Genomic DNA, 27,960 nt, shown 5'->3' with positions numbered 1-27,960 from the left:
GCCCATCAACTCAGGAATAAATTAACAAGCTATGGTATATGTATACCATGGAATATTCAGCCACAAAAAAGGGTGACTTTATAGATTTTGTATTAACCTGAATGGGGTTGAAACACATTCTTTTTAGTAAAGTATCATAAGAATGGAAAAGCAAATATCCAACGTACACAATACTAATATGAAGCCATTAGATGATCTAATTCATATTCACACAGAGGAAAAACTCAATTCAATTCAAATTGGGGGGAGGGGAAACATGGAGGGGGTAGGGGGAGGAGGGAGTGTTTGGGGTGCTTCCACTTTTGTGGGCACGATGTAGGGGTGTATGGTACAGCTTTTGGATGTGGGACACAACTACAAGAGGGACTCTACCCAACAAATTCAAATATTGTTTTTTTTTTTGTTTGTTTGTTTTTGCAGTTTCTGGCTGGGCCTGGGTTTGAACCCGCCACCTCCAGCATATGGGGCCGGCGCCCTATCCCTTTGAGCCACAGGCACTGCCCCAAATTCAAATATTGTGACCTGGTTGTTTGTACCCTCACGATAACCTGAAATTAAAAAAAAAAAAAAGGAAAAAAAAAAAAGAGCGACAGTCTCCATCTTATCTTTGTAAATGTCAGAATAAGTGATAAAAATGAGGAATTAGAAGATAAGAATCAGAGTCATTTAAAATTTCCCAAACAAGACTCCTGAGTCTTTAGCAAGAAGTGGCACATTAGTTTCACAGATGGAAACATAACAGAAGAATTGGTTTATACTTGGCATAATTAGATATAATTTATCTCTAAAGACTGTTGTTTATATTTGATGCCAGTGGATATAAGCAAAAAAAATCAGAAATCTACACATCAAATAAAGACCTTAGTTTTTAATTACCCATTATTACCTTGTTAACTAATTACTGCCAATCTCAGCTCATATAGTTTGAGCATGGAAATAGATTATAGGAGAACTGGCTGCTATTTCTGGCTTTGCCACGAATTCTGTGAATTTAGCCAAGATGTTTAATTTCCGTTGGCATTTCCCTACCTCTTAATAACGTGCTGTCTTTATTTATTCCCTAGCTGCCCTTGCTAGATTTTAGCAGTCACAGTGTGGCTAGTGACTACCACACTGGACAGTGCAAATTTTAAAACATTTCCATCATTGAAGGAAGTTCTTTTAGACAGGCCTGGAAGTTTTGCTGCTAGCCAGCAGGTAGATTTATCTTCAATTACAGCTGAATGCAAGGGGTTTGAAGAAGATCTCTGAAAGTCTTATTTCTTTCTGCCTCTCAACTATTTAGCTGCTCTAAGTCCACATCTTGACAAGTTTAAGTTTAGTGGGGAAAAGATCCTTTTCCTGAGAGCTCCTGTGCAAATGCTGGTATTCATGCTGATTGGGCCAACTCAGGTTACATGCAATTCAGCCATTGGCTCAGGCCTGGTGCCATGCTCTGGCCTCCCATGGAACCAGGAGCATCATGGAGCCTGAAAGAGCAGAAGGCATAAAACAAGATGACGAAATTGCAGATTATACCGAGGAAGGTCTCAGAGTGTGTCTCCACAAAGTATGAAACTATATACTACAAACAAGAAAACTAACCTGAAACAAAATTACTTAGAGGTGTTGCAAAAAAAGGGCAAAGATTAGTTATGCAAATAAGAACAGGAAGTGGCAATATTAATTTTAGATAAAATGAATTTCAAGGCAAAAGCATTAAACAGGGTGGAGTGTTATATTGAGATAAAAGGCGCAAGCTATAATGAAGATGCAATAGTAAAAAAAACATTTATGAACCAAGTGCATAAGTTTAAAACATTATAAAGCAACTTTTATTAAAAGTATTTGGAGAAATTGAAAAATATGCAAATATCATAGAACTTAGCATGCCTCCCTTAGTCTTTGATCAAATAGCCAGATAAGACATTAGTTAAAAGCAGTGACAGAATTTGTTTTTTATTTTTTGAGATAGAGTCTCACTCTGTGCCCTGGGTAGAGTGCAGTGGCATCATTGCTCACAGCAATCTCAAATTCCTGGGCTGAGGCTGGTGCCTGTGGCTCAGTGAGTAGGGCACCGACCCCATATACCGAGGGTGGCGGGTTCAAACCCAACCCCAGCCAAACTGCAGCAAAAAATAGCTGGGCATTGTGGCGGGTGCCTGTAGTCCCAGCTACTCGGGAGGCTGAGGCAAGAGAATCACCTAAGCTCAAGAGCTAGAGGTTGCTGTGAGCTTTGATGCCATAGCACTTTACTGAGGGCGACAGAATGAGACTCTGTCTCTAAAAAAAAAAAAAGGAAAGAAAAAAAAATTCCTGGGCTCAAGAGATCCTCTTGGTTCAGACTCCCCAGTAGGTGGGACTGCAGGCACCCATCATAATACCTGCCTAGTTTTTCTATTTTTAGTAGAGATGGGGTCTCACTCTTGCTCAGGCTGCTCTCAAACTCCTGAGCTTAGGTGATCCATCTCCCTTAGCCTCCCAGTACTAGGCTTACAGGCGTGAGCTACGGTGCCCAGCCCAGTGACGTAATTCGAAAGATTAAGTTAGTAGATATGAATTATTTACAATACAGAGAATTCACCTTTTTAAAAGAGGTTTTTGAACATTTAAAATATAAATGCTTGGGCCAGAAGAATATGTAAGTCTGTTTTGCAATGCATATACAGGTTACACTCTTTTATTATTTCGTGATAAAACTAGAAATAAATAGCAAAGATGGAAACAACAACAGAAATCCTCAAATGCTCCAAAATGAAAACAAAAATTTGAAACGCCATCCTTAAGGCCTCTTGTGTTTAATAACCTTTTTTAGCTCATCCTTTGGTTTTCTTTTTTTCTTTTTCTTTTTTTTTTTTTTTTTATTGTTGGGGATTCCTTGAGGGTACAATAAGCCAGGTTACACTGATTGCATTTGTTAGGTAAAGTCCCTCTTGCAATCATGTCTTGCCCCCAGAAGGTGTGGCACGCACCAAGGGCCCACCCCTCTCCCTCCTTCCCCCTCTCTGCTTTTCCTCCCCCCACCCCCATTACCTTAATTGTCATTAATTGTCCTCATAGAACAGAGAAGGAGACAGACCACCAGCCCACATGCAGAGCAGGAGCAGAAGTGTCATCAGAATGAGCCCAGGACAGGGGCGTCCTAATTCCTCCCCTCTTCATCCTTCCTCTGAGCCCAACCCCTGAAAAAGGCACAGAAAATAGCAGGCAGACCTCTGTCAATATATCAATAGACGGTGTGTTATGCTTCTTATCTCAAAGGGATACACACGTTTGCTTTGTGATTTTTGTATGTGACTTGGTCAGGATAAGTCAGCATCTCTATAACCAGGAAATCCCAAGGTGGAGAAAAAATGGAGTCTCTGTACCTGCAAGGGTGGGCCTGACCCTGCCCTGTGGCGAATTCGCTGTGACCCCACGCGAGCAGCCTTCTCGGCCAGCGGGCCACCCCTGCTGCGTCATCTGCTCAGACTCTCGTTGCAGGTAGCCAGCCATCTATCCATGCTCGTTACGTGTGGTTAACTTTTTAAAGATAAATTTTAGTTTTTAAAGACATAATCTTGAGTTGCCTTGAAAATAACCATCCAGGTGATCCTATCCCAGTTACTGTCAAGTAAACAAGGTATTATGATTTGTAAAGCTGCAAATCGGGGTGCAGGGGGAAAGCCGAAGGAAAAAAAATTCATTTCTATAGAGAAGCTCACAAGTATCTTTATTTTTTTTTTTCTGCTTTGATATAAAAATCCCGGTAATTGCCCCTTTAAACCTCGGCTCCTTGTGGGTTGCTGCAGGTCCGAGGCAGACTCCACAGCTTTCCCTGTACATCTGAGGCTGGTTAACAGGACGGATAAAGGAAAGCAGCCCTGGGTCCACGCACTGGCTTGCTCCAGTGACAACATTTGCCACTTGGTGGCAGTGATCAGTTTAGTCCAGGCTGAGGAGTCAGTACAGCATTCTTGAGATTTACCTTCTGAGTCTTCGAAATCTATCATCATATACATATGATTCATGTAGTCCACGTGAATTTGCCAAGTAATGGGCTTTCCAACAGCACTGAAATAGGTGAATGGGATCAAAATACTACCACGTAATCGCTCACAAATAAGAACTGAAGGAGGAGGTCCCAGATGATAGGACCTGTTTTTTTTTTTTTCAAATTAGTATCTGTTATCACTGATTCTGGTTAACATTTCTAGAGGTGCTAAGCTCAGCTTCTGGGGAGTGACAGAATTGCAGCTGAAAGGGATTACATTTGATCATGGAGGAAGGGGTGGGGGAAATTCACTTGGAAGTGAGGATTCTGGGTAGGGGAAGCATTGCCACTGTGCCCAAAATGCCCTCTCACTTCCTGAGAGGGAAGCGAGGTGGCAGGATTGGGAGAAGGAGGGAGTTACAAGTAAGAAATATTAGAAGGCTAAAGTGATAACACTCAGCAATTTATTTGTGAGAAAAGTAAGTGATCTGGAAACATCTAATGGTTCTGTTGATGTTATTAACCGAGCTAGGGATTTGAAGGGCACTATCTTGTCTGACATCTGGGGCTTGATGAGATCCAGCTACTCACGGAATGTGCAGGCAGGAGAGGGTGGTGAACTGTTAGAATGTGGTGAGTGTGGGGGTCTACCCCAGGAGACTGTGTGCAAGCTGAATGATGCATCCCCCCAAAGACATCCGTGTGCTAATCTCCAGAGCCTGTGGATATGGTATTTCACATGACAAAAGGGACATTGCAAATGTGATTAGGTTAAAGCTCTTGAAATCTAGGGGGGGATTTATCCTGACTTATCCCAGTGGGTCCAATGTAATCACAAGGTTCCGTATAAGAGACAGGAAGGAAGGTCAGTGACAGGGAAGGTGCTGTGACAATGGGAGCAGAGGCTGGAGCTGCATTGCAGACTTTAATTTTGGAGCACATAGTTAATTCACTCTACATTCAATGGCCATAATGTGCCATACATTTTATGTGGAGGTTGAGAGTTTAAAAAAAAAGTTTCTAGTCTCTCTCTTTCTCACCTTCTCTCCATTTCCAACTGTCTTTGGAAGTGCTCCAAACTCTCTCTTTGTTCTTCCTAAATGCAATTTGTCTTTGTTACACTGAAAAGGAAAAAATGTTCCTGCCTTTGAGAATCTTGCTTCTTTTACAAGGAGATGAGTTCTGCATAGAAAAGTGACAGAACTTTAGGAAAACATTATATTCACATGCTTTTTCTTCAAGGAGCCTGGTATCCTGCTACATAATCACTTCCATAGTCTTGAGCTCAATAGCTGAGATGAGCTCGTCCAACCCTCAGGTGTTTGGATTTTTTTGTTTTCTTTCCTTTTTAGAAACAGGGTCTTGCTATATTCACTAGACTGGTCTGAAACTCCTGGGCCCAAGCTGTCCTCCTGTCCCAGCCTCCCAAGTAGCTGAGGCTCCAGGCGCCCCCTGCTGCCTGGTTTCACCCTCCGGGCCTCTCTCTGTTTTACTTCTCACTGCTCACTCCTTCACATCAGTCTCAGCTTTCAGCTATACCAAGGATTCTCATTCGAGGCAGACATTTCTGTGCTTCCCTTTTCATTGTAAATATATGTTGAAATACCCTCTTTGCCCTCTTGAAATGAGATGCACGAATAATGTAATCTGCCGGCATACCAGCTTAACGATAATGTAATGGAATATAGTGACGGGGCCATGGACACGAGGCCCAGAGCCAAGCTGCCCAGGGCTGGAGCCAGGCTTTGCTGTGTTCTAGCCCTGGAACTTCTCTGTCACTCACTCTCCTCCTCTCCGAAATGGAGTTAACAACAGTCCCTGCCTCCTGGAGTTATTGAGGACCTCAAGTAAGTTATATGAACAGCTTTTGGCATCTCTGGAACACAGTGAGAATTCTCTACCTATTAACTCTTAGTGCTCCAATATAAATATAAAGGAGACATAAAAATCATTTAAAATAAAACAATGTGCACAATATGTTAATATATAAACACTCAGACGTGACCACAGTATAAAAACAAATGAAATAGCTTCTAATTTATAAGGAATACGTTTTGATTTAAGTTAAGTAAGATAATATTTAACTAAACATTGTTAATGGCTCTAAAAAATATTTGGTGTTTGAAGTAATGCCTTTCTATCTTCATATACATAGGTCAGGTCACAGTGATGTGACAGTTATAGTAATACAGATGGATACTAACCTGATAACACACGCAGGACTATAGTGCTAATGTGATTTTCTGAAAGGGTGAATAATTCTTTGTAAGTTTCTAAACAAGTTGACAAGATATATCATAAGGTATAGCAGCAAGCATTTTTGGAATCATGTACAGTAAAACCATGCCAAAAAGCCTTTGTTAAAATTTAACTACTATTCTTTTTTTTTTTTTTTTGCAGTTTTTGGCTGGGACTGGGTTTGAACTGCCACCTCTGGCATATGGGCCGGTGCCCTACTCCTTTGCGCCACAGGCACCGCCCTTAACTACTATTCTTATTACACGTGACCCTCGAATAACACAGGTTCAGATTGCCTGGGTTTACTTGTAGGTACTTTTTTTAGAAATAAAAGTTACCTCGTCTACCTCTCTGCTTCTGCCCAGACAGCAAGTTCCTTCTCAGTGTGACGAGGAGGAGGAGGAAGGCTTTATGACAACCCTTTCCTGCTTTATGAACAGTACATTTTCTCTTCCTTATGATTCTCTTGATAGCATTTTCTTTTCTCTAGCTTATTTTATGGTAAGAAAACAGTGTACATGTAACAAGCACAATGTATGTTAATTGATTTTATGTTATTGGTAAAGCTTCTGATCAACAGTAGGTTATTAGTGGATATGTTTTCGGAAAGTGAAAAGTCACACACAAATTTTTGACTGTGCAGGGGGTCATGTGCATGTTGTCCAATCCATGTGGCACTCATTTGTTCAAGACTCAACTCAATATGAATATATGGTAGAACAGTATAGAAACTGCATGGGATATGGGGCGATTCTTTGGCATGAGGGAATGCCCTTTGTTTTGAGGGACATAAAACTCCTTTAGCCATTAACACTTCCACCGCTCACCCAATAAGTGCCAGGAACATGCTTGGTCTCTGGGACAAGCAAAATCTCCCACAAGTCTCCAAAATGCCCCTTAGGAGGTTGTACCATCCCAGAGATAACCACTGAGCTGCTTGTCACCTGGCTGATCTGAGATTGTCACTATATGGATTGCTACCCCCTGGCCAATCCTTCTGATCCCCTCCCGCAATATCCCATCTGTGCTTCAAGGATCAGGGCCTGTTCCATGTCCTCTGTGAAGTGCAGCCCCCCCCGGTTCTTTTTGTCCATCCCTGACCCCTTGGGGTCCTTCTGTTCAGTACTAGGTGGATGGCATCTATCAGGTGCTGCCTCCCGCCCTCCGATCTCTGATTCTCTGCACACTCCTCCTTTCCTAGTGACATAACACCCAGAACCTAGCATGTACTCCATAAATTCATCAAACAGCAAACAAGGCAGGGAAAGATTTTTACATGTGATTGGATGAAAAGATGAAAAAAATGTTTCAGCTGAGAAACAATGTCAGCTGTGTTGGAGACAATGTGTGTTTTTCAAGAAAATTTTGAGTATCAATGCATTTTCACACAGAACACTAAAAGTCTTACTTCACTGATTTACAATGACTGAGGCGCAGAAAGGTGTCTGAGTGATCCGTACACCGTGTTTTACCCCATAACTAGGTTATGTGTTATGTGTTCAGAACGTGAACTTAAAATGATTCACTGGCTCTTGGGATGTGGTTGGTTCTGTTGGAACCAAAGGAGTCTGACAAATTCATATTTGTTATCATTCAATAATGAAATTTAAAGGCAATCTCCCCCAGAGAGATTGGCAGTGCAAGAGAAGGGGATGCCTTAAGAGGAAGGGATAATATGATTACAGCATTTCAGGCATCAAAGAAAGGCAGAGAAGGTTTATGGATGGTGTGAGATGGCTCCTGACAGCCTACAAACCACGGCTTTTGTGAAAGACTGATTATGTCCTTGGATCTTGGAGCATAAAATTATTGCCCTCACAAGTAAATTATATATAAGTACCAGGCAAATGGTCCTTTACTGAGGGAACTATCCTAGCTCATGAGGGCATGAATCTCAGAAATAGTCTGTCCCTGCTCTCTGAGCTCTGTCCAGTTAGAGGGCCACAATTTACAAACTGGACAGTTAATAATAGCTGGGCTTAGCTCAAAATGAAATATGGGACTCCTTGTTTATAAAATATGTAAAACTTCAAAAAATGAAGACAGAGCATTAAACTGAACATAGGGCCCTTCTCAGGACAGGGACCTTGGCTTTGCAAGCTGCACACCTTCCTTTGACATAATTATGATAAAAATGACAATATTCACTTAGAGATATGTATGGGTGCTGTGAGAACAAGGTGGGAGTGGCTAAGTCTGAGAGAAGGAAATGCTTTCCCAAGGAAGTGACAGTAGGCTAAACCTGGAAGGATGGTCAACTTGTGTTAAATGGAGACAACTGAGGGCCCAGGGGCCTTCTAGGGGAAGAGAGTGAAGGGCAACACTGTATCCTCCTGCTGCAGCCCTTCTCACTCCAAGCTGATCCTGCATCCTCCTGCTGCAGCCCTTCTCACTCCAAGCTGATCCTGCATCCTCCTGCTGCAGCCCTCTCACTCCAAGCTGATCCTGCATCCTCCTGCTGCAGCCCTCTCACTCCAAGCTGATCCTGGATCCTTCCACTACAGCCTTCCTCACTCTAAGCTGATCCTGTATCCTCCTGCTGCAGCCCTTCTCACTCCAAGCTGATCCTGCATCCTCCTGCTGCAGCCCTTCTCACTCCAAGCTGATCCTGGATCCTTCCACTACAGCCTTCCTCACTCCAAGCTGATCCTGTATCCTCCTGCTGCAGCCCTTCTCACTCCAAGCTGATCCTGCATCCTCCTGCTGCAGCTCTTTCTACTCCAAGCTGATCCTGCATCCTCCTGCTGTGGCCCTCTTCATTTCAAGGTGATTGCAGAGACCTTGTGTGCTATAATTCACTCTTTCTGGCCAGTGCTTTTGTTACTTGGATAACTTTTAAAGTAACATGCTCACACTTTCTTTTCTTGGTATATAGCATAGTCTGACTAGATATTACTTAGGAGAAATCTGGTACTTTGCAATTCCTTGTTTCTCTGGAAATGACATTTTCCCTATTTGGGAGCTATTAAGATATTGTCTTTATCCATGGTGTTTGGAAATCTTACAATGACTTGGAATTCTTCCCCCCCCCCTTTCTTTAGCAGTGTATTAAAATGTCAAGGTTAATCTTGACTCCTGCTTTTTAAATTTTTTTTTATTATTAGATCATAGCTGTGTACATTAGTGTGATCAAGGCGTGCAATGTGCTGGTTTCATATACAATCTGAAATATTCTCATCAAACTGTTCAATGCAGCCTTCATGGCATTTTCTCAGTTATTGTATGTAGACATTTGTATTCTGCATTTAGTAGGTTTAGCCTGTACCCATTCTGTACTGTAGGATACAGATGCACTGTAGGTGTGACCTCACCCATTACCCTCCCTCCACCCTAACCTCCCCCCTCCCTTCCCCTCCCTTGGCCCTTTCCCCATATTCTTGTGCTATAGTTGGGTTATAGCCTTCATATGAAAGGTATAAATTAGCTTCATAGTAGGGCTGAGTACATTGGATACTTTTTCTTCCATTCTTGAGATACTTTGCTAAGAGGAGTATGTTCCAGCTCCATCCATGTAAACATGAAAGAGGTAAAGTCTCCATCTTTCTTTAAGGCTGCATAATATTCCATGGTATACATGTACCACAATTTGCTAGTCCATTCGTGGGTTGATGGGCGCTTGGGCTTCTTCCATGACTTAACAATTATGAGTTGGGCTGCAATAAACATTCTGGTACAGATGCCTTTGTTATATTGTGATTTTTGGTCTTCTAGGTATATATACCTACTAAAGGAATTATAGGATCGAATGGCAGGTCTATTTTTAGATCTCTAAGTATTCTCCAAACATCCTTCCAAAAGGAACGTATTAGTGTGCATTCCCACCAGAAGTGTAGAAATGTACCCCTTTCTCCACATCCACGCCAACATCTCTGGTTTTGGGATTTTGTTATGTGGGCTACTCTCTCTGGGGTTAGGTGATATCTCAAAGTAGTTTTGATTTGCATTTCTCTGATGATTAAGGATGATGAGCTTTTTTTCATGTGTTTGTAGATCTTGTGCCTGTCTTCTTTAGAGAAGTTTCTCTTCAAGTCCTTTGCCCACCCTGAGATGGGATCACTTGTTCTTTTCTTGCTAATACGTTTGAGTTCTTTGTGGATTCTGGTTATTAAACCTTTATCGGAAGTATAACCTGTAAATATTTTCTCCCATTCTGAGGGCTGACTGCTTGCTTTACTTACTATGTTCTTGGCTGTGCAGAAGCTTTTTAGTTTCATCAGGTCCCAGTAGTGTATTTTTGATACTGCTTCGATTGCCAGGGGAGTCCTCCTCATAAAATATTCACCCAGGCCGATTCCTTCAAGAGTTTCCCTACACTTTCTTCAAGTATTTTTATGGTATCATGTCTTAAGTTTAAATCCTTTATCCAGTGAGAGTCTATCTTAGTTAATGGTGAAAGGTGTGGGTCTAGTTTCAGTCTTCTGCAGGTTGCCAGCCAGTTCACCCAGCACCATTTGATAAATAGGGAATCTTTTCCCCACTGAATATTTTTAATTGGCTTGTCAAAGATCAAATAACAGTAAGTAGCTACATTCATCTCTTGGTTCTCTATTCTGTTCCAGACATCTACTTCTCTGTTTTTGTGCCAGTACCATGCTGTTTTGATCACTATTGATTTATAGTATTGTCTGAGGTCTGGTAGTGTGATTCCTCCTGCTTTGTTTTTATATCTGAGAAATGTCTTGGCTATTTGAGTTTTTTTCTGATTCCATATAAAACTAAGTATTGTTTTTTCAAGATCTTTGAAGTATGACAGTGGAGCTTTAATAGGGATTGCATTAAAATTATATATTGCTTTGGGTAGTATGGACATTTTAACGATGTTGATTCTTCCCAGCCATGAGCATGGTATGTTTTTCCTTTTGTTAACATTTTCAGCTATTTATTTTCTTAGAGTTTCATAGTTCTCTTTATAGAGATCTTTCACGTCCTTTGTTAGATAAACTCCCAAACATTTCATCTTCTTTGGCCCTACTGTGAATGGGATAGAGTCCTTAACTGATTTTTCAACTTGACTATTGTTGGTATATATAAAGGCTACCGATTTATGAATGTTGATTTTGTAACCCAAGATGCTACTGTATTCCTTGATCACTTCTAACAGTTTTGTAGTAGAATCCCTAGTGTTTTCCAGATATACAATCATATAATCTGCGAAGAGTGAAAGTTTGATCTCTTCTGACCCTATATGGATACCCTTGATTGCCTTTTTCCCCCTAATTATGGTGGCTAAAACTTCCATTACAATGTTAAAGAGCAATGGAGACAATGGGCAGCCTTGTCTGGTTCCTGATCCGAGTGGAAATGATTTCAATTTAACTCCATTCAATATGATATTGGCTGTGGGTTTGCTGTAGATGGCCTCTATCAGTTTAAGAAATGTCCCTTCTATACCAATTTTCTTAAGTGTTCTGATCATGAAGGAATGCTGGATATTATCAAAAGCTTTTTCTGCATCGATTGAGAGAATCAGATGGTCTTTGTTTTTTAATTTGTTTATGTGCTCAATTATACTTATAGATTTACGTATATTGAACTAGCCTTGAGACTCTGGGATAAAACCGACTTGGTCATGATGTATAATTTGATGTGTTGCTGGATTCTGTTCGTTAGGATCTTGTTGAATATTTTTGCATCTATATTCATTAGTGATATTGGTCTATAATTTTCTTTTCTTGTTGGATCATTTCCTGGTTTGGGGATCAGGGTGATGTTTGCTTCATAGAACGTGTTGGGTAGTCTTCCTTCTTTTTCTACCTTTTGGAACAGGTTGAGTAATATAGGTACTAATTCCTCTTTAAAGGTTTGGTAGAATTCAGATGTGAAACCATCTGGTCCCGGGCTTTTCTTTTTAGGGAGGTTTTGTATGGTTGATGCTATTTCCGAACTTGATATGGGCCTGTTCAACATTTCCACTTGATTCTGGCTGAGTCTTGGAAGGTGACGTGCTTCCAAGTATTGGTCAATTTCCTTCAGATTTTCATATTTCTGAGAATAAAGTTTCTTGTAATATTCATTAAGGATTTTTTTGATTTCTGAGGAGTCTGTTGTTATTTTGTCTTTGTTGTTTCTGATTGATGAGATTAGAGATTTTACTCTTTTTTTCCTGATTATGTTGGCCAAAGGTTTATCTATTTTATTGACTTTTAGAAAAACCAGCTTTTTGATTTATTGACCTGTTGTATAATTCTTTTGTTTTCAATTTCATTTAATTCTGCTCTAATTTTGGTTATTTCTTTTCTTCTACTGGGTTTGGGGTTGAAATGTTCTTCCTTTTCTAGTTGCTTGAGATGTCCCATTAAGTTGTTAACTTCCTCTCTTTCAGTTCTCTTGAGGAAGGCTTGCAGTGCTATAAATTTCCCTCTTAGGACTGCCTTTGTGGTATCCCAGAGGTTCTGATGATCCATGTCTTCATTGCTGTTTTGTTCCACCAATTTGGCAATTTCCTTCTTAATCTCATCTCTGACCCAGCTATCATTCAGCATAAGGTTATTTAACTTCCATGTTTTTGTTTGAGTATGCAGATTCCTGTTGTTACTGAGTTCAACTTTTATTCTATGGTGGTCCAAGAAGATGCAAGGAATAATTTCTATTCCTTTAAATTTACTGAGGTTAGACTTGTGACCTAAGATGTGATCGATTTTGCAGTAAGTTCTGTGGACTGATGAGAAGTATGTGTATTAAGTTTTGTTGGGATGAAATATTCTGTAGATGTCTGCTAAATCCAAATGTTGGATGGTTAGGTTTAAATCTAAAGTATCTTTGCTCAGCTTCTTGTTCGAGGATCAATCCAACACTGCCAAAGGAGTGTTGAAATCTCTGACAATTATGGAGTTAGAGGAAATCAAGTTGCTCATGTCTTTTAGAGTTTCTATTATAAATTGAGGTGCATTCTGGTTGTGTGCATAGATATTAATAATTGAAATCTCATGTTGAGTATTACCCTTAACAAATATGAAGTGACCATTCTTATCCTTCCTTACTTTTGTTGGTTTAAAGCCTATTGTATCTGCAAATAAAATTGCAACACCTGCTTTTTCCTGATTACCATTTGCCTGAAATATGGATGACCATCCTTTCACCCTGAGTCTACATTTGTCTTTTAAGGTAAGATGTGACTCTTGTATGCACAAAATATCTGACCTGAGTTTTTGTATCCAGTCAGCTAACCTATGCCTCTTTAGAGGCCAGTTTCAGCTGTTCACATTAACGGAGAATATTGATAAGTCTGGTAAAATTTTGGGTATCGAGTTTTTTGAAAGTCCAGCGGACATTTTTAATCCTTTTACCAGTGTGGAAGTTAGAGTTTGATCAAAAGTTTCAGAGTGGGTTTACTTTTGTGGTAGAGGTTTGGGGTGGTCATTAGGGAGGATAGGTCTGAGAATATCCTGAAGAGCTGGTTTGGTTATGGCAAATTTCTTCAACATATGAATGTCATTAAAGTATTTAATTTCTCCATCATAAATGAAACTCAATTTAACTGGCTACAGGATGCGGGGTTGAAAGTTATTTTGCTTTAGGAGGTTAAAAGTCGATGACCACCCTCTTCTGGCTTGAAAAGTTTCAGCAGAGAGATCTGCAGTCATTCTAATATTCTTCCCTTTGTAGGTAATGGCTTTCTTCCGTTTGGCTGCTTTGAGAATTTTCACCTTCATATTAACTTTAGTGAAGTTAATTATGATATGCCCGGGGGATGTCTTATTGGGGTTGAGTTGTGCTGGGGTTCTGAAGCTGTCTGCTATCTGAATTTCAGAATCTCTTGGCACGTCTGCAGAATTCTCTTTCATAATTTCATGGAGAAGGGCCTCTGTGCCTAGCAAGGTCACTTCATCGGTTTCAGGGATTCCAATGAGTCAGATATTAGCCTTCTTTGAATTATCCCAGAGCTCTCTGAGAGAATGATCTGTTTTTGCTCTCCATTTCTCTTCCTCTTTGAGAGTTTGGGAGCATTCAAAGGCTTTGTCTTCAATGTCAGAAATCCTTTCTTCTACTTGCTCTACTCTGTTACTGCGGGAGTCTACTGTATTTTTCAGATCTTTGACGGCTGCAAATTCTTGCTTCAGTGTGTCTAAGTCTTTGGTGGTTTTGTCTTTAAATTCATTAAATTCTTGAGACAACTTTTGCATTTCTCCTCAAATTCCTAATTCTGACTTTTGAATGCTGCTCAAAGTTCTAATTCCAAATTTTACTCCACTTTATTAATCTTGTTTGCAATCCAAATTCTGAATTCAATTTCTGACATCTCAGCCAGTTGTTTATGAATGGGATTTTCAATTACACCTGGCATATCTTTCCTTGGGGGGGTTGATCTATTCTGGTTATTCATGTTACCAGAGTTTTTACGCTGATTCTGCCCCATGATTGTTTTACTCCCTTTGATTTTTTCCCCTGGAGCTTTGTTGAGGACCCGTACAGTGCTGTGGCCTGAGAATCTGGGGCCCTGTTCAGTGTGGTGGGTCTAAGTGGTTCTGTTTTGTTTTCAGCTGGTTTCTGTTCAACCCTAGTGAAACAGTTACTCTGGGTTGAAGTCTCAGCTGTGGAGAATACCAGCAACTAATTCACCCCGCCCACCACAGGCAACAATTGGAAAAGGAAAATCAAACCTTCCTACAACTACACACCCAGGGCAACACCTGAATAGTCCTCAGGCAATTGGCTCAGTTTAAAAGGTCCAAATCAATTGTCTCAGTCAGCACCTGTCTCGGGTGGGAGAGTTTAAGAGGTCTCTGGGGACTGGAACACAGGGGTCTGGTGACTACTCTGATATGGCTTGCTCCAGTGCTGCGTGGAGTGAGGAGGAGCCACCCAGAAAATAGATCAGTCTGGGAAGGTTGATGCCTCCTTTCCCACCTTGCATCTCTGTCATACCCAGTCACTGATAGCCCTGCAGTTGGCTGACCCAGTTGCCTGTAGTGAACAGATACTCCAGGGGGGTTGCACCTGTCTGAATCATAAGGAAATCTGCCAGGCTGCTGCGTTCTGCCTCTATCTAGCAGGAGGAGGTGAGGCCTGACAGCCTCGGGCACTTGATGAAGTTTGGTGGGTGTTCACTCAGGTCCAGCCCGCCCCTGATTGATGTTACTGACATAACAGAACAGAACAACTTTGCGGGATTTTGTTTCTGTTCCTGCTAAATTCCCCTGCAGAAGAGAAGCTGTTTTGAATTCCAAAGCCCTGTCTTTGCTCCTGCAGGTTTGTATTTGGTTACCTGTCAGTTCTATCCTGCTGCCTACCTTTGTCTATAGGCTAACGATCCCCTGAGGGCCAGGTGCGTCTTAGGCTCAGTAAAGCAGTCCTCTGGGTCAGCCCCACCCTGATAACTTCCTGGGTCTGTGAGTCAGTACCACCTCAGGCAAATCCTTTACTCACGGGTGGTTGCCGGCCTCCTCTGGTTGCCCAGGGAGATGGGGGTGTGGCTTCAGAATATCCGGGAGTGAGCCGTATTGCTGCTAAAAGACGGCTGCTGCTCTGAGCCTCAGGGAACTGCTGCTCTGTTGTGGTTCCCTCTAAGCCGACTATTCTCTCCTTGCTCCTGTGCCCCAGAGTCAGCACTAACCAGGTGCAGTTTAGGCACTGTCCACACCCCTTGAGAAATCACCCAAGAATCTGGACTCTTGGGGGACAGGCTTTCAGACCTCAGAGTGAGAGTGGAGGGGAGTGCTGGGAGCTCAGAGTTGCAGGTAGAGAATATATACAGTTTTACACAGTATTATGCCTGGCCGTATTGCTGCTAAAAGGCGGCTGCTGCTCTGTGCCTCAGGGAACTGCTGCTCTGGTGTGGTTCCCTCTCAGCTGACCATCCTCTCCTTGCTCCCGTGCCCCAGAGTCAGCACTGACCAGCTGCAGTTTAGGCACTGTCCACACCCCTCGAGGAATCACCCAAGAATCTGAACTCCTGGGGGATAGGCCTCCAGACCTCAGAGTGCAAGTGGAGGAGAGTTCTGGGAGCTCAGAGTTGCAGGTAGAGAATATATACAGTTTTATACAGTTTTATGCCTGGCAGGAGAACACCATGGCACCCTAGTAGGGGAGGTAGGTCCAGTTTTTAGAGGGTCTCTCCTGTGGAGTGTAGTGGGAGGACCTTTGAAGTCTGCCTGTTTGTTTGTGGGGCACTCTGAGCAGTTCTCATGGGGGAGGGGACTCCTGTCCGCTTGGTGATGGATTTTGTATCTTTTGTTTGTATACTTGTGGTTGCAGCTCACCTCAGCGGGGTTGATGTGTGTTCTTCAATCTTCTCTCTTAGTGCAGCTCAAATCCACCAGGTTACTTGCTAAATTTTTGTCCCTTAACTCTCCTTCTGGATGGGAGCCTCTATGGAAAGCTGGCTTCTGTCAGCCATCTTGTTTCCGCCCCCCTCCCAGTGGACATTCTGGATCCTTTTGCGGCTGTGGAAGTTGGAATTTGATCAAAATTTTCTGGGTGGGTTTACTTTTGTGGTGGAGGATTACACTGGTCTTTATGGAGGATAGGCCTAAGAATATCCTGGAGAGCTGGTTTAGTTATGGCAAATTTCTTCAACATGTGAATGTCATTAAAGTATTTAATTTCTCCATCATAAATGAAACTCAGTTTAGCTGGATACAGGATCCTGGGTTGAAAGTTATTTTGTTTTAGGAGATTAAAAGTTGATGACCATCCTCTTCTAGCTTGAAAGTTCTCATCAGAGAGATCTGCAGTTATTCTAATATTCTTGCCCTTATAGGTGATGGTTTTCTTTCATCTGGCTGCTTTCTGAATTTTCTTCTTCATATTAACTTTAGTGAAATTGATTATGATGTGTCTGGGGGATGTCTTATTCAGGTTGAGTCGTGTTGGAGTTCTGAAACTATTATCTGAATTTCAGAATCTCTTGGCATGTCTGGAAAGTTCTCTTTCATAATCTCATGGAGAAGAGACTCTGTGCCTTGTGAAGCCACTTCATCACTTTCAGGGATCCCTATAAGACGAATATTTATTTTCTTCGAATTATCCCAGAGCTCTCTGAGAGAGTGATCTGTTTTTGCCCTCCATTTCTCTTCTTCTTTGAGAGTTTGGGAGTGTTCGAAAGCTTTGTCTTTGATGTCAGAAATCCTTTCTTCTGCTTGCTCCATTCTGTTACTGAGGGATTCTACTGTGTTTCTCAGATCTTTGAGGACTGCAACTTCTTGTCTCCATGTGTCAAAATCTTTGGTCATTTACTCTTTGAATTCATTGAATTCTTGAGACATCTTTTGGGTTACTGCTTGGAACTCTAATTTGATCTTATTTGCTATCCAGATTCTGAATTCTATTTCTGACATCTCAGCTATTTGTTTGTGCATGGGATCTTGTGCTGTGTCTGCCCCATTGTTCCTTGGGGGAGTTGATCTACTCTGATTATTCATATTGCCAGAGTATTTCCTTTGATTTCTCCTCGTGATTGTTTTTCACCATTGCCTCTGGCTGTCCTCAGAGTTGGGGAGGTGTCTTTCCAAGATGAGACCCCAGCGGGATCACTCTATTGTTGCTGGATCTTTGTAGGGAATGACCTTGTGTGGCTCCTCTGAGGCTGCCCCAGCCAGGGAGTTCTGGTTGTGGGAACAGCTCTGGAGTGTGACACACCCGGATGCAGCAACAGGGCAGGGGGTGGTGCACACAGTTCTGGGAGTGCCTGGCGCCCAGTGACTTTGGCACAGAGGGCCTAAGGCTCTAGCAGTCTCTGGCCAGGAGAAGGGCTCAGCGCAGAGGCAGGGAGGGCTCCAGAGGGCACGCAGTTACCAGAGTCCCTGGCCAGATGAGCAGGCCAGTGTGGAGACAGAGAGGGTACAGGAGGGAGGACGCAGGGTTGTGTGGCTCCTGGAGTTCCTGGTCAGGGCATGAGGAGGCCTGGGGGGCAGGGTAGTGGGTCCTGGCATAGCTGTTACCGGATCCGTGTGGGTGCTGATCGTGGGTCGTGGCGCAGCTCTCCTGGAGGTCCTGGCCTGGAGTTCTTTATCCTGGGCATTCTGTGAGACTTTTTAATCCAAATATGCTTGGACTTCACTTCTAGGAAATCCTTTATGTTTTTTCTTTGATTCTGTTGACTAATATTTCCTGAAATAGTCACTTGAATTTATCATCCATGCTTTCCATTATAATCTTTATTTAACAATTATATTTGCAATATCCAAGGGTTCTTGCTGTCAGATTATTCATCTTTCTTAGCACCTTGTTCTTTTTCTTTTTTTTATGGATACAATATCTTCAGGAATCTCTCTAGGAATACTGATTAGAATGCCACTTTCCCCCCTTTTCTACAACATTTCATGGTAACCAGAGCAGAGAGGTGTTGTCATGCCCTACCACCTGCTGGAAGAATTCACAGCAATGCCAGCGAGTGGAGTTTTCCCTCTGTGTGTCCACATCAGCGTGCATTGCCTGTCTCCTCTGCGTGTGCTCAGGGTTTTAGGAAGGAATGCGCCCAGGGCAGGTGAACTGGCTTCCTGGCAGGACTGTGTGTGTTTGCTGTAAGGCCGGACTGATAGAAACACAGTAGCACCTCTGTAAGTTGACCATGCAAGGGACTGTAACAAACTGGTCAACATTCAGAGGTGGTCAGCATAAGGAACTAGGCCTACTGTACTGATATATACATGTGCATGTCCAGACAGTTTATGAAAATTAGGCCAACTTAGGGAGTTGGTCAGTCATGGATTTTCTTCTGTATTTGAAAGAGGGCTATGGGAGAGGGCCAAGTTCTTACAGACCTTCAATTCATCTTCTTGTTTTCAGTCCCATCCCTTACTTAGGTTGCTCAGCTTCTTTTGGCTTTTGAATACCGATGCTCGCTGGCACCACCGATGGTGCAGTGGTTTTGTTCTCTGCTGCAACTTCCTTACTACTGGGATGCTGTGGGATCTGTTATCCCTCCTTCAACAGCTCTCAACCTCCAGAAATCTGTTGAGCTCTCTCAAGCACTGATGTTCTCCCTCCAAGTTTTTGTTGTTGTTGTTATTGTAGGTTTATATCTTTTTATACTTTTCCCATAATTTTAATGGAGTCTTTGGGGGAGGGAGGGAGAAATAGAATCTGTGGTCAGTCCATCATCTTAAACTGTAAGTGTAGCCACCTTGAGAATTATTCTAACTCTATACACTAGGTGATGTATGCTCAGAGAAATGTAAGTGGCTCTATTCCTGGCTCCATATTTGTAACTTTGCTACATATTCTCTTTATCTGCTTCTCTAACAACATTTTTGAAAACATAGGTTTTACTGGCATTTGGATTGTGGGGTATGGGGTACATTAGGAGGCAGATTATGTTTAATGTGTGAATTAGAAACTGAAAAAGCAGATAGAAAAACATGCCACACAGAAGATTTCCATTGTGCTTTTGAAAGTGTTACCCTTAACCTTTGCAATCAAGTGACATCAGTTTCTATCTAGAATGTCAGCTGTTATAATACGTTTTGAAATTAGAAAAATCAAAGGTCAACTGAATTATTAACTTTTCTACTCAAGTTGTCTTTTTTCTCCTTGCCCTGGTTGTCTATGGAAATAGACCTTTTATCTGTCTTAGTGTAAGCAGTTGGTACTTGCAAAGGAAGATGGAAGAAGTCATCTGCTTTTGTAACACGTGGGATTGTGGGGTCTGCAGGCAATGGAGCCCAGCTGGTCTTTCTTAGGAAGGAGCACCTGAGTTGAGCCCAAGGAGAGGAAGGCTGTGTGTCGGGAATTCTGGTCCCCGTGGATGAATACTTAAGGTGACTACATCAACCCGTGAGAAAAGTTTAATGCTTTGCTTTGAAGCCTTCTCATGCTTGTGATTAAGTAAAAATACATTTTTTAAATTGAAATTGTATCAGAAACCTTCCAGATTCTAGGCTGGTTTTGTAATTTAAGCTTGTGTTTGCATGTTAATTCTTCTGTTTCCTGGAGATAATTTGACCTAGAGTCTTATATGTCTGAGCAGTGTGATCTTGGTAATGATGAGGGTGAGATATAGTCTAATATAATATTTCACAGTTTCTTTCAGCACTGTGGCTATATTTGTGACTTTACCTTTGGATGGCTTTTTGCTTTTGTTAATATTGGCATGACAGATGCAACTTGAGTTTGGATAAAAATTTTACAGACTGTAGTAGGCAGCTTCCTAAGACAGAGCCCTTGGACCCTTGCTAACTGGAGTTTACTTCTTGTATAATCTCCTCCTCTTGAGTATGGATTGGACCAAGTAATTTGCTTCTAAGGAATGGGCACAGCAAAAGTGACAGGCTGTCACTTCTGAGATGAGGTTATAAAATCTCACTCTCACTCTCTCCTCTCTCTGTCTCTTACTCACATTGATGTAGCCAGCTGCCTTGTTAGGAAGCTGCCCTGAGGAGAAGTCCATATAACAAGGAACTGAAAGTGACTTCAGGGCAATAGGTAACATCGTACTGAGGCCCTCTGTCCAATTACCCATGAGAATCATACCAACAACCACATGAGTGATCTTAGAAGAGTTTCCTTCCCCCGTGAGCCTTGAGAGGACATGGTGACACTTTGATTGATTACCTTGTAGGAGAGCTTAAGCTGGAAAATCCAGCTTACCCACAGAAACCATGAATTCATAGATGCTTGTCGTTTTAAGCCACTAAATTTTAGGGTAACCTGCTACACGGTGAAAGATTAATTCACATACTCATGTTATAGCTACCACATTTGGAAGATTGCATTGGTCATGAGCCCATTTCTAATGATTTATTTCCCTTGGTTTGGGAGAAGAGTATAAATATAGTGAGAATGTTTTCTTTTCCCAAGAAATTTTAGAGAAACAAGAAACTGGTTGTTTGAAAAAGAGAGGCTGGAGGGTGGGAAGTTGTAAGTTGTGAGTTTGAATCTCTCTGACTTTCACCTGCCATTTTCCTTCTCCACTGCGTGAAAGAAAAGTTTTGAAGTTGACGTCTCTGATGTGTGTGCTGCAAAAGAATGGCAGCTTGTTTCTATCCTAAAATACTTTTTACAAATTTATTTGTACCCTCTACATAGGAGAGCCTTATGAACAACTAGGGGAAGAGAAAGGAAGGGAATGTGAAAGGACATTGAACCTAAAAGAGGCTGATGATTAAAAAGTGGCATCTCCCCCAAGCATGCTGACAACAGATCTGCAAATCATCGCACACTTCATCCCTGTAAATAAATATCTTTGCCCCAAAGCAGAAAAGAAAAGCCATGTATTGTTTTGTGTATGTGTCCTGGATCTTAATACTCTGGGCAGTGTTCAATGACAAATGAAGTCAGACAGTGGGGTACGCCAGCTTTGCATGTGTTGTCCTGGATATGGGAATCGAGGAGGGGTTTAATAGTAAGAAGAAGGAACAACAGAATTGAGGAAGTGGAGATGACACTTCCTCTTCTTTCACAAGAGCTTTATTCTCTGATCAGCTTCTAACCTCAGTCCTGTGGAGACTGAGCCTCCAGAGCTGTGACTGCTTCTAGGGGATCCTCAACTTTTGCTTTACAGGATTGTGAGTTTTCCAACTTCAGGAATAGAGGCGGCTCTTGGATTTATGCTCTTCTTATTGTATGTGAGTAAAAATCACTCTTTGGCTGATGTGTGAGAAGGAACTGCTTAGCATATCAAGATGGCAAAGTGTTTGATAACCCAGCACTACCTTTAGAGTAGAGAGGTTGGAAATGTGGCTTTTGGGATATGCTTATGGCTCAGCCCCTCAGCTCCTCAGCAACCTGCTGCAGGGCTGCAGGCCTCTGTCAGAGCCTGGAAGGAGAGAGCTGTGTACTCACTCTGATTTTCTCCTTTTCTACCCTGGGTGTTGTATTGAGAGCTACTTAGACTGCAGACCATGGGTTTGGTTTAGAAAAGCACAATTCAGCATTTGTTTGGGTCCTGAGGAGTTCATTTGGGGAAATGCTCTATGACCACCCGTGTTTGAGAATGTGTTCTTTGTGGAGGGTCTCCCTTTGCGTGCAGGCGGCTGGAGGGAATTTTGCTTTTAGATAAAGGTCACAGGCTTGAGAAAATACCACTGATATAAAAATGAGAGCTAAGTGGTGTTAGTTCAGAGACGTTTACTATTAAGGGCATCTGGGGTGCTTGATTTTTTTTTTTGCTTGGGTATCTGTGAAAAAATTTAATTATAGGAGTCAGAGTCACAACCCACCAACGCCATCGTTGATTAAAGCTGTGGATTTTATTAGTCTTGAGGGGCCTATATGTTTCTAGTACTGTTCTTGACATTGCATAGTGATATATAAAGTCTGATTCCTATGTGGTTATTTATTTTACATAGAAAAGAGAAACAGAAAGAACACAGGCTTCTCTCTGCTCACATCATGCAAGTGAGGAGGAAAGGGACTTGCGGTGGGATAGAGTATATGTGTTGACGTACTGATTCTTCAGTTTACTTTTCAATTTCCCCAATTCCTCTCTTTATGTATCAAGTGTATTTTTTGGAGTGACTCCAGGCATGAACTGTTTCAGGCAAGCTGCATTAAGCAAAGCTACATCATTGAAGTATGGAAATAGGAAGTTCTTTCCTGTGGTAGTTTGCTATGGCAATAAGATATAAGAAATTACTTCATCACTATTGCCTGAGACTTTCCTTTTGACTCTCGTGTCCTTCTTGAGCAGCTCACTTCTGCTTTCCATCCAGCTTGGAGGCTAGGCAGTGCGGGCTGGTAACCAAAGTGCAGGTTAACCATTTGCGAGAAGGTTTTACCATGGCAAGCATGTGCATGTGAATAAAACCCTAAAAAATAAGCTTGTTGGTGTTAAAGAAAACTCTGCAACTGGGGAAATGACTGTAGTCCCAGCATTCTGAACAGTTCCTGCCTTATCACATGCTATTGGTATATATTTTTGAATGAATGAATGATTGGGATTGTTCATAAGAAGAGTGTGGTAGGGTAGCCATTTTTTTCTTTCTGTTACCCAGGCACAGGTTGGAAAATATCAGAGTGAACCAGAAGGGAAGGAGAATATGAAGGTGTGGAATGAAGAAAGGGTATGTAGAAAAGATGGTAAAAAACCCTAAGAGAGTAAAATGAAAGAGGTAGCAGTATGGTGGTGGAGGTGTTGGTGTTGGTGTTGGAAGTGGCATTAGTGGTGATGATGGTGGTAGAAGTGATGGTGGTTGGAGGTGGTGGAAGAGATGTAGAGATGGTGGAGGTGGTGGTTAGAGATGGTAGATGTGATGATAGAAATGGTGGAGGTGGTAGTAGTTGTAGATAGTAGAGGTGACGTTGATGGTGGTAGTAGAGGTGATGATAGGGATGGTGGAGGTGGTAGTTGAGGTATTGATGATAGAGGTGCTGATGGAGGTAATGATGAGAAGATCAGTGTGAGACAGTCAAGAGAAAGTATAGTTTGGGATCAGGCACATCTGTTTAAAGTCTGTATCTACCACTGACTAGCTCTATGACCTTTGAACTGATAAAGCAGTAATTGTAATATACTGGTCTTTTTGGGTTGTGTTGTGAGGATTAGAAATATGATTGCACTAAATGGCAGCTATCGATATAGAGTAGAAGCTCTGTAAGTTGAACATATGGATGTGGTCAAGGTAAGGAAGTAGGCTCTCTCTACACTGTGTACATGTGGAGCGTGTCTGATCTATGAAAATTAGGTCAACTTAAGGAGGTGGTCAGTTTTCACATTGCCACAGCCACACTTAAAAATTACAAATTAACAAATTTATCTTTACTTCTTTTCTGCTTTTTAGCATTTCCTAAATTTTGTAAAAGGAACATGAGTCTTTTTAGAGAATTGTTCATTAAAAACAAATGTTCATAAGCCTAGTTATCAGATTGCTTAAGCACATGGTGGTATATAAAGAAATGGCATCAACAAAAAGATATTTACAGAAATATTCTTATGCTGTAATTCTAAGTCAAAAAAGCAAGAACACAACTTATTTGACTATGGAAAAATACTGCAGGGAAGCAAGATTTAGGTGAAATAGGTTAAAATGCAAATATATGAATAGTGGGGTAATAGCTGATGGTTATTTTTGTCCTTATACTTTTCTATTTTTTCTAAATTTTTTAAATAGTGGCATATATCTGGACTATTTTAATAATCTGATGATAAAAAAAAAGTTGAAAGAAAAGAAACTAACAAAACCTCATCTATAAAAGCTGAGATAAAAATAAATAAACAGGCTCGGCGCCTGTTGCTTAAGCGGCTAAGGCGCCAGCCACATACACATGAGCTGGCAAGTTCGAATCCAGCCCGGGCCCGCCAAACAACAATGACGGCTGCAACCAAAAAATAGCTGGGCATTGTGGTGGGCACCTGTATTCCCAGGTACTTGGGAGGCGGAGGCAGAAGAATCACTTGAGCCCAGGAGTTGGAGGTTGCTGTGAGCTGTGATGCCATAGCACTCTACCCAGGGCGAGAGCTTGAGATTCTGTCTCAAAAAAAAAAAAAAAATAAATAAATAATATGCTTTGTTGTGTGGATCAAATGAGATGAAGTATATATGCTTGAAAAAAAGAAAAGTATCATAAACCAATGGAGCCCCCTGTCTTTGCTCAGGTTCCATATATAATATATATTTATACATACAAGGTGTGTGTATATATACATGGACTATATAATAAAAAATATATTTTTAACCATATAGAGACTCAATTAACATACAAGGCTGAAAAGGATTAGATTAAAAATAATAGGGGGTATTGCAGATTGAACTGTGCCTCCCCTATGCTTCAAAAAAGATTTTGAAGTCCTTACCCCCAGTAACTCAGAATGTGACTTTATTTGGAAATAAGAAGGGCTTGGTGCCCATAGCTCAGTGATTAGGGTGCCTCTGGTGGGTTTGAACCTGGCCCAGGCTTGCTAAACAACAATGACAACAACAACAACAACAACAAAAATAGCTGAGTGTTGTGTCAGGTGCCTATAGTCCCAGCTACTTGGGAGGCTGAGGCAAGAGAATCTCTTAACGCCAAGAGTTGGAGGTTGCTTTTAGCTGTGACTCCACAGCACTCTACTGAGGGTGACAATGTCAGACTCTGTCTCAAAAAAAAAAAAAGGAAATAAGATAGTTAGATAGTTGTGGATGTAATTATGAATATGGCAGAACCTCCATAGTTGACCCCTCCCTACAATGACCACCTCCTTAAGTTGACCTAATTCTCATAGACCAGACACACACCATATGTATGTGTCAGTACAGTGGGCTTAGTTCCTTATGTTGACCTCTGTGTGTTGACCAGTTTGTTACAGTCCCTTGGGTGGTCAACTTCTAGAGGTTCTACTGTAGTTAAATTAAGATTAGGTCATACTGGGGTGATATGGGCCCCTAAGCAAACATGAAGACAGACATGTGAAGACAGAGACCTCCAGGGGACGCCATGTAACCACAGAGACAGAGGTTGGAATTCTACAGCTGCAAGCCAAGGAATACCAAAGGTTTCTGGCTTCCACGAGCAGCTGGGAAAAGAGAAAAAAGGATTCCGCCTTACAAGTGTTATAGGGAGTGTAGACTTGCCAACATCTTCATTTTGAACTTCGGGACTCCAGTACTGTGAGAGAATACATTTCTGTCGTTTTCAGCCACTCAGTCTGTGATATTGTTACAACACCCCTAGGAAACAAATACAGAGGGTGGAGAATGAAAGTCATTTTAAGTGCTAGTAACAACCCGTGCATATTGCTGGCAAGCACTTGTAGAGACCAGATCCAACATGACTCATTTCTCTGACTTTAACCTGTGGCATTGGGCCTCAAACAGGAGAGTCGCTTCATCACTGAATGGGAATGAATGAAGACACCAAACATTGAAACACATTTACAAAATGAGAATCAGGCTATTGTGAGATTTACAAAAGGGCATCCTTTCATCAGTTGAGCTTTGCTGAGGATCCTGGGTTATTATGTCAATGTGGTCATTTGCTCAATATGGAATATTAGTGTCTATTGGCGGAGGTGTGGTGGGGTGGATATTTACTTACCCTGATTGTATATTGAAAGAAAAGTTCAAATACTCTGAATTGGGAAATGATGCAATATGATGGAACTTTGGTCCAAATATAAAATCTCAGGCTCCAATCTAAGTGTATAGCAAGTAGAAAATTCCCATTTAATGGATGTTCGATTATTTTAGTGGTTTTCTCTCTAATTGTTGATCATTTTGATATATAAACTTAGTTTGGTACCTGCATAGGTTCTTTAATGGCAGTGTAAAATAGCCAAGATTTCAAGCATATTCTTGTATTTCTGTGCAACATGAGAATCTCCTAAATCCCCTTTCCAGTTGAGTTTAAATTACGCTAATTCCTATTACCATAATTATCCCCAGCAGAACAACATTCTTTTAACAGGCAAACATCATTGTAGGAGACTAATTCAGTTAATCTGTGCAAAACTGAAAATATCTATTTGTTTTTCCTTTTAATTAATCCATATTTTGTTTTCTGTAGACTTGTTATTCATTTTATATAATCTTTTCCAAAATGTTCAATAGACATTTGTGGCTGAATAGATTCTTTCACATTTGAACAGGTTAGAGGTTCTTTTTTCCTGACTATCATGAAGGAAGCTGCATTGTTAGTTTTACGCACTGAAATCTAATGTTAGAGAGAAACAGAGCATTTAATCACTTATAGGCAAATATATAGACACTGAATTTGTTGGCCAAAAATAGGAAAATTAGACCTCTCAGAAAGGAAAGAATGTGGAAGCTTACTCAAAACACTACCCAGGATCCTCAGTATAGCATTATCCACTTCTATAGCATATAATTTTGTGTAAGGTGGCATAACTCATCCAAAGACACTTGGCTGTATCTACACAAATACATGTTTTAAGGAAGATGTCTTTGATTCCTTGAAAAGCTAAGCAAATGGCTATACACATAAAAACTGTAATTTTTAGGTTACTTGTTAATGATTCTCTGTTTGGATAGATTAGACAGCTCAATATGGGGGAAGTTTGAGATAGTTTTTTGACTGATGAGAATATATATGATCTCAACAATTTCTGGAACATGTTTAAAGATTCTGCTTTCCTATAAATTAATGTTTGCAGCAGGAACATTCCATTGATTGATTTGGAGTGCAGGTCATGTATAACAACTTTGTTCTTTCTACCCATTGAATGTTTAAAGCAAATGATATGAAAGAGTATAATTTCTGATTCCTTCATAAGCCGTAAATCTCAACCTCTCTTTCTGTCCTGACAAAACAAAGAGTTGTTCTCACAACTGTGAATGTTAATCATATAATATGATGAGGGCCCAGTTATAAATATTTAACATTCGTCAGATGTTTATTGAGTATCTAATTATTTCCAGGTAATGAGGCAGGTGTTTTCACTGAAGCAGAATGCGTAAGATCACCTTTGAAATTCCCTTATAATCATGTGAATCGCTATCAACTCTTCTGACCAGATTCAGTTACAGCCACACACTATCAAGGAGAAGGATCTGAAGTTGAACTCCCTTGATCACATATGGTTGGTCAAGGTTTTCCAGCTCGAGCTGGATTTGACTCTGGAACACAGCTACCAGGATTTTCTGTACTTGGATTTTCGACTTGGTTAATCAACTAGAGCAACTTTTACGTAGGTAATGGAGACTCAAAGGAGGGATTGTCAAGCAAGGTTTGAGCTGGGCACATGAGTACTATTTAGTTTCCTTTAGTGAACACTCACAAGCGTTCCAAAGCTATGCATAAATCAGCTGCCTTGAGAGCAGTGCCAGACTTTCAGATATTCTGAGCTGAGAAGCCACTGCAGGGAGAGAGACAGACACCAAGAAGTCACCAAAGCACAGTAAGTGAGGCTCAGGGATTCCTGATTCCCTTTCAAGTTGGTGTTCCTGGTACTAGCA

General features: G+C 41.3%; 1 protein-coding gene across 1 annotated transcript in view; it reads left to right on the top strand.

Moving 5' to 3' along the window:
• Positions 1–21,560: 21,560 nt before the first annotated feature.
• The window catches only part of IPCEF1 (interaction protein for cytohesin exchange factors 1), a 181,770-nt gene continuing 175,370 nt past the window's right edge, over positions 21,561–27,960 (top strand). The window contains exon 1 of the mRNA XM_053591327.1: positions 21,561–21,693. The gene's annotated coding sequence lies outside the window, so the exon portion shown is untranslated. The remainder of the gene's footprint in view (positions 21,694–27,960) is intronic.

This window comes from Nycticebus coucang, chromosome 5, assembly GCF_027406575.1.
Source record: "Nycticebus coucang isolate mNycCou1 chromosome 5, mNycCou1.pri, whole genome shotgun sequence".
Taxonomy (NCBI): domain Eukaryota; kingdom Metazoa; phylum Chordata; class Mammalia; order Primates; family Lorisidae; genus Nycticebus; species Nycticebus coucang.
The sequence above is the reverse complement of the archived record's forward strand: the minus strand, read 5'-3'. Positions and strand labels throughout refer to the sequence as shown.